This window comes from Candoia aspera, chromosome 2 (assembly GCF_035149785.1).
Source record: "Candoia aspera isolate rCanAsp1 chromosome 2, rCanAsp1.hap2, whole genome shotgun sequence".
Lineage (NCBI taxonomy): Eukaryota > Metazoa > Chordata > Lepidosauria > Squamata > Boidae > Candoia > Candoia aspera.
This window is the reverse complement of record NC_086154.1, coordinates 168,140,389-168,148,135: the sequence shown is the minus strand read 5'-3', so window position 1 is coordinate 168,148,135 and position 7,747 is coordinate 168,140,389.

Genomic DNA, 7,747 nt, shown 5'->3' with positions numbered 1-7,747 from the left:
CCGCAGTGATTCGGGCACGTACAAGGCTTTCTCTTTCCAGGCGATGTTGTCTTTGAAAGATACATGTTGTTGGTTATTCTGCAACCATGTATCTTGCTGTAGTGCTTGTGTGAGTCTTTGTTGCCAGTTCGGTGAAATTGAGCGTCGGCTCCGATCGCTCCCCGCCGTTCGTGCTGGCATGCGCTGATTCCTTGTCTGGCTCCGCGTGACAGCTGGGCAGCCGAGCTGTTTCTCGGTCCATACTGTTCCCACGATGTTGGAGGCTTGCGTGTCGTCCTGTGGCCGTCGGGAAAGGGCGTCTGCCAAGAAGTTTTTCTTGCCCGGTATGAATTTCAGCGTGAAATTGAACCGGCTGAAAAACTGAGCCCATCGCACCTGCTTCGGGCTGAGCCGTTTTGGCGTGCTGAGTGCCTCCAGGTTCTTGTGGTCCGTCCAGACCTCAAAGGGGCAGGAGGCCCCCTCCAGCAGGTGTCGCCACGTTTCCAAGGCTGTCTTCACTGCAAACGCCTCCTTTTCCCATACGTGCCATCTCCGCTCCGTTTCGGAGAATTTGCGGGAAAGGTAGGCGCAGGGCTTTAGGTGGTTGTCGGAGCCCTTTTGGAGCAGGATGGCTCCGATGGAAAAGTCGGAGGCATCTGCCTGCACCACAAAAGGCTTGGTGGGGTCGGGGTGTTGTAACACTGGCTCAGCTGTGAAGAGGGTTTTCAGTCTCTCGAATGCCGTTTGACAGTCAGCTGTCCAATTCAGTAGCGCCCCTGGGTTCCTCGATTTGCGCGTGTCCCCCAAGCCCTTAGTCTTTAGCAGGTTAGTTAGGGGCAAAATAGTCTCTGCCAGCCTGGGCGTGAACCCCCTGTAGAAATTAGTGAATCCCAGGAGGCTTTGCAGCTGTCTCCTCGTGCGTGGGCGTTCCCACGCCAGGATGGCTTGGACCTTGCTGGGGTCCATTTCTATCCCTTTAGCAGAAATCCTATACCCTAGGTAGTCAATTTGTTTTTTGTGAAACTCGCACTTGGAGAGCTTAACAAACAGCTCTGCCTTGCGAAGTTTCTTGAGCACGTCCTTTACCAAGCGTTCGTGCTCACGTTCTGTTTCTGTGTAGATCAATACATCATCCAGGTAAACCAAAACCCCCTTAAAAAGGTGGTCACGCAGGACCTCATTAATTAACTGCATGAATACCCCCGGTGCTCCTGCCAATCCGAATGGGAGTACTTTATATTGAAACGCCCCCAATGGGCAATTGAAAGCAGTCTTCCACTCATCCCCCTCCCGTATCCGTATGCAGTAGTAGGCTTCCCTTATGTCCAGTTTGGAGAATACCTTACCCTTTACCAGGTGGGACAAAATGTCCTTTATTAAGGGTAAGGGGTATTTATTTGAAATGCTTGCTGCGTTTAATCCGCGGTAGTCTGTACAGAGCCTCAATGACCCGTCCTTTTTCTCGCGAAAGAGGACTGGCGCTCCCACTGGAGAGTTTGCTGGCTCGATAAAACCTCTCGCCAGATTTTTGTCTATGAAGTCCCTTAATGCAGCTAGCTCTCGCTGGGTCATAGCATATATTTTTGGTTTGGGTAGGGGTACCCCCGGGACCAGTTCAATGGTGCAGTCCGTCTTTCTGTGGGGGGGGAGTTTGTCCACCTCTTTCTCGCCAAAAACGTCGGCGAAATCCCCGTATTTGGTTGGCAGTCCCTCTGGCAGTGCTGTCCCTCTGTGTTCCGCAGTCGTCGTCGCCCCCCCCATGGCTGCTCGGGGAAACCTGTTCCCTGAAGGTGCTTGGTAACGCCCGTCAGCAAACTTAATCTCTCTGGTTCTCCAGTTGATGACTGGGTTTTGCTGCACGAGCCATGGGATCCCCAGTATGAGTCGGGGTTGCCCCACCGGTGCCACGATGAAAGCCAATTTTTCCTCGTGGCTGCCGAGCCGTAGCGCGGTTTCTCCGGTGTATTGGGTGACCGGGCCCCCTCCCGCTGCAGATCCATCGAGCTGCGAGAACACCAGGTGGTGCTGAAGTGGATAGCAGCGGAGGTCGAGTGCGGCTGCCAGGTCAGGGTGCATGAGGCTTTTGGAGCAACCCGAATCAATGAGTGCCCAGACCTTTTCGGTTTTATTTCGATGGGTGAGGGTGACACGGACGTAGAGGGTGGGGCATTCCTCACTCACCCCTTTGTCGAAGCGCCTGTCAGTGTCCTCCACCTGTCCTTCGGCGCCCCTTAGGCCAGGTGGTTGTCGTTTCCCGCCGCCTCATCGGGGTTGCTTTCCTCCTCCTCTGAACTGTAGGGGACGTGTCTGCGTCGGTACTCCCCCTTCGCTGCTGGTCGCTTTCTTGGCGCTGGGGTTGGTGCTGTTTGTGCCCTCCTTGGGCTCTCTCTGGGCGTCGTTTTGGGGCATGCGGCTGCTTTGTGATCTTCCCTGCCGCACGTGAAACATTGCCCTTTAGCGAAGCGTCTGTCCCGTTCCTCCTTCCAGGGTTGGGGTCTCGCCCTCACCTGCCTTGCGCTGGTGCATGGGGGTCTCGCTGTCTCCATCTGCTGCGTTTCCCTCCTTGCGTGGAGGAACGTGTCGTGAGCGTTCTCCGCTTCTGCTGCCAGCTGGATCCAACCCATGAGGGAGCTGGGGTTGTCGCGGCCGAGTGCCCACCGGAGGACATTTAAGTTGAGTCCGTGTTTGAACTTCTCAATCAGTGTCGATTGAGACCAAGTGTCCACTTTTCCGGCTAGGGCTTGGAACTCCATGGCATACTCTGCCACGGAGCGCGGGCTTTGTCTGAGTGTCTCTAGCGCCCTTTTCGCCTTTTCTTGCTCCAGGGGGTCCCTGAAGTGCCGTTCCAGTGCCTGCAGGAATTCAGTGCTGTCCTGCAGCGCCCGGGCGCCTGATTGGCACAATTGGACGTACCAATCGGCGGCCCGCCCTTTTAATTTTATGGCCAGGGCATTGATTTTGCCCCGCTCAGTTCTGAAGCAGGGACCCCATTCTTCGAGGTAGTACCTCGCGTTAGTCAAAAAAAAGGAGAGTTTCGAGGGGTCCCCATCGAACTTTATGCCAAAGTCCTTGGCGGGTGTCCTGGTCTGGCTCCTGGCCCCCTCTACGTCGTGCCTCGGGCTCTGCGGGAGCTGCGGCGGGTCGGGGTGTCTCCGGTTCTCTTGCGGCATTGGTGCCTCTCTCTGGGTCTCCTCGCAAGGTCGTCGTCCCGTCGCTCGGGGGGGAGGGCGGGGTGTTCTCCCTCGGTCGGGCTCCTGGATCCAGGCTCCGCCGTCGCCGCCCGCCGGTTCGTCCCTCCGCCTCTCAGCTTGGTGCGTCTCCCGTCGTGGGGTGGGCTCCTGGGGCCGGGCGCCGCCGCCGCCGAGGTTGTCCCGCCGTCTCACGTCCAGGCGCGCCTCCGATCGTTGGGTGGCCTCCTGGGGTCGGGTCCCGCCGTGGTCGCCGCCGTCCGCTGGGTCTCCACCCCGTCTCGCATCCCGGTGCACCTCCGGTCGTCGGTTGGGCTCCTTGGGTCGGGTTCCGCCGTCACCGCCGCCCCGCTCGCCCTGCCGCCTTTCGTCCGGGGGTGCCTCTGCGCCGCCTCCGCCGCAGAGTCCCTGTGCCGCCGTCAGCTGTTGGAGCATCTGCCGCACCGCCTGCATCCCTTCCTCCAACGCGTCGAGCCTCTCCGCCGTCCCCGGCTTCCCGCCGAGGTGTTCGCCGCTCCGCTCGCCCTCGCCGTTGGCCGTGGTAGAGGACGGATCGTCCCTCGTTCCCGCCGCGGTGCTAGGCGCGCCCTCGCCTTCAAGCGCCCAAGGTGGCGGTTCGTCTCGCGCTTCCTCCGGGGTTGCCTGCGGGCTTGGAGAGGGTCCCCTCGTCTCGCCCCCGGTGCCTCGCGGGCTCCGGGGCGCCGGGGTGGGTCCCTCCCCCGCTGCTTCCCCCCAGCTGGGTCCCATACTTACCGGGGCGTTGCATCGCCCGGACCTCAGCTGCATCCCGCCCTGCGAGAGCGGGGCTTCGTCGCCGGGCGCCGAAGGGTTGCGCCTCCTCGGTTCCTGGTTCTCCATGCCTGGCTGGGTCCCTCACAAGCTTGTTGGATAGGTACCAGGTGGAAAAAAAATTTTTGGGGTTCCCGTTTTTATGTCAAGGCCAGCCTCGCTTCGCAATAAGACACAGACTCACTTAATGGGTATTAAGGATTTCTGGTTTATTGGAATGATAGCTGACAGAACGAAAAACGGGAACGGGGTAGGTAGTGTGGGGGTGCCCCTTTTATACCCTCCTGTATTGCCCCGGGCTTCCCCACCCCTCAATACCCCGATCCCTCTTGATGGGACCCTTGATGGCTGCTTGGGCGTTTTCCCCGGTGTCCTCTTTGTCTCCCTGCGACGGTTGTGTCCTCCGGGGCACCATGTGCTCCTTATCTTCACTCCTCTGACGTCTCTCCTTTCAGTTGTTTATGGGCCCATGGGTGTGGGTGCCTTTGGGTGCTTGTGTTAATCCCTGGTTTGATTATCTTCTTCCCCTTTTCCTTAATGATCATGATCCACGTTGTGAGGCTCTTTGTTCCTTGCAACGAGGTCATGACACTCCCACACATAAAACCAAAAGTATGGATCTGATACGTAGAAGACACCTTCATCATGTAATGAATGCCTATTCTAAAACACTCTCAGACTCATGAGCAGGAATTCAAAGATATCTGATTTATTAAAGAATAGTATGCAGGATCACAGAGAAAGCTGAGAATGATAAAAGCGCACCAAATGCAAACTAAAAACCCTCGGTACAAATGAGATCCCTCCCCCCATAGAATCTTCCCAAGCTCACAATCCCAGGTGCTCCTAACAGCTTCTGATGGTCTGCGGGAAAAGTCCTTGAACAGAGAACATAACCCAAACACATTCCATTGTAATGAACACAGATACAGAGCTTGGTACAAGGTTTCACAGCAGCTCCCTCCCAAACAGAAACGCGCGTCAGCGCCATGGCATGGGAAACGTTAGGATGTACAGTGCACATTGAAACAGTGAATATGACGCATCATAATAAAAAAAGAACAATTAGAGAAGACACATGAAACTATCAACAACACCTTCAAAGGAATAAAATTCACAAGGGAAGAAGAACAACAATATGCTACCCTTCCTGGATATCCTCTTCAGCAGAGGAAATGATGGCAAATTAGAAACACAAGTCTATCAAAAAACAATCCACACTAACCAAGTGCTCCATTACAAATGTAACAACCCAACCTCCCACAAGAGGAACCATGTAAGATCATTATTCAGACAAGCACTTACACACTGCAGCAACCCGGAACACCAGGAAAAGGAAACAGTCTGCCTATACAATGTATTCTAGCAAAATGGATACCCACGCAACTTTATCAAAAAGTGCCTGACCATTCAAGCCACTACAGCACAAGCAACAGAAGCTATGAAGAGGATTACACTACCACACATCCAAAACATCTCAGAAACAACCAACAGACTCTTACAACCACACAGCATAACTATAGCACACAAACCAACTAAAGCCCTCCAAAGCATCTTAAGTAAACCAAAAGACCCAGTAGCCCAAGAAGAAAAAAAAACAGGAGTCATCTACAACATCATACAGTATAAGGACTGCAACAACCACTATGTAGGACACACAGGCAGAAGACTAGCACAGCACATCCATGAACACCGACCAGCAGTCAGAAGAAATGATGAAAACTCCTTAATCTCACAAGACATGGACAGACTCAGCCACAGCTTCAACTGGGAAACTGTGGGCATCCTAGGCCAAGCCAATCCGAAAATGCTAGGGAACTCCTGGAAGCTTGGCATCCAGACAACTCAGCCATCAATAGGCACAGAGAAATAAACTATATTTACACACCATTCAAAAGACACAATAAAAAAGCTAAGAAGGAAACAAAAAGACCAGAACCCATTCTCTCCAGCAGTCAACACTCAGGGATTAACACCAGGCAAACAATCAAGCAGAAAACAAAACCCTAATCAAGGAACTACCAGGGAGAAAACCAGCCCCCCCCCCCCAACACTGGCAGGGCCAGCTACTGTAAATAAACAGGATGCAAACCCCAGAAGGCGTGCCTTCTCCTCCGTAGTGCCCGCCCTCTGGAACATCCTCCCTCCAGAATTTAGGATGTCCCCGACCCTGTTGGCCTTTTGTAAGGCCGTAAAGACCTGGCTTTGTGCCTGGGCCTGGGGCCTCGAGCGTGTGGATGGTCCTGTCTCTTGGCTGTATTAATATCTATGCATTGCTCACTTGGCAGCCATATATATTTATTTTGTATTTATCTTATATTTTAACTGTTTTAATTATAATTGTTTTAACCGTTATATGGTTTTATTGTTGTAAGCCGCACAGAGTCACTTGTTGAGATGGGCGGCTATAGAAATCAAATAAATAAATAAATAAACCCCACAGTCACTCACACTGATGATACCTAATTGGGTAATGAAATGTCTGCAAGCAAACAACCAAGCTCAGAGAGCACCAAGGACTCCACTGAAAACCATCTTGTAGCCAGACCCTCCCCATTCCTGCTGTGATTGGCAATCTTTTTCTCACTGGTACACAAAAGAAAAAACGGCAAAGTTGTTCAATCATTTTGTTTATTCTGCACTGCACATGCAGAATCAGGACAGCACCATTCTGCAGCAAGTCAAAACAGAGGCTTGATAGGGATCAGCAATATGTAAGAATTTCAAGACAGTAGTAATTTTCTGCCAGTTCAAGGATGGGTAAAGGGTACTTCAACTCAGCAGTGAGGAAAAACCTAAGTGTGGATTGAACATCATTTATTAAATCCCATTGTATATTTGGGGAAAGGAACACATTTTACTTAGTATCTAAAAGATAGCAAAATGGCCCCCGATAAGTATGGCTGAATAGGACTTTTTATGGCTGGGTGCCACCCAAAACTTTGAACAAAAGTTTCAGCTGATGATCTCAACAAATGTGCAAGTTAGGGGGAAAGAAGACAGTTTTGCAGATATTTTGGACTTGCTAAGACAAAGCAATACCATGAATAGTAACTGGAAATAAATTAAAATGGCTAAAGTGCATTGAGAATGCTGTCACCCATTTACTTTCTTTGAAGCTTGCTGACAGCAGCACACCATGTCAAGACTTGGTTAAGCCTTAAAGCAAACTCCCCCAATTTACCCCTCTCCAGATAAGCTAGGCTTTCTTTCAGTCAGTCAAGAAGTCGCTCAAAAAAAACAACTATTCCTGTGAAATACAACCCTTGAGAATACACAAGGGAACAAAGAACTTGTAGAGAAATAGAACACAAAGGGCAATGATAAATAAGCTGCAAAACATTAAAGCAACGAATAGAAGCACAAACAATGGACGCTCAGCTTTCTCACTCATAGACAGCCCATGTATTGCAGTACCTATCCCTCCTCACTTAGGGGCTCAAAGCTGCAAACTGCCACAGTCAAACAAAGTAGCAGACATTTCTAAGTCACTTTCCACTAGGATAGTCAGATATTAGCAAGAAGAAAGCTTGAACAGTGTGAATAGGTTTGCAGAAGAGGGAACAGAGGGATGAATCTCAGCAGATGTGAACTTATTCTACAAGCTGCAGCTCTGGCTTCTACACAAGTATTAAAGATGCAGGAGCTGACTTTTTTTCTTTTTAATATTTGGCCACCCTAATCGGCTGGCCCACCAGGAAGAACTCAAGAACAGCAGCAGCATAAAGCACAGCACTACTTATTCATTCCATAGTTGAAAAAAGTTTCCCAACTGAAAAAAGGGGGTCTTT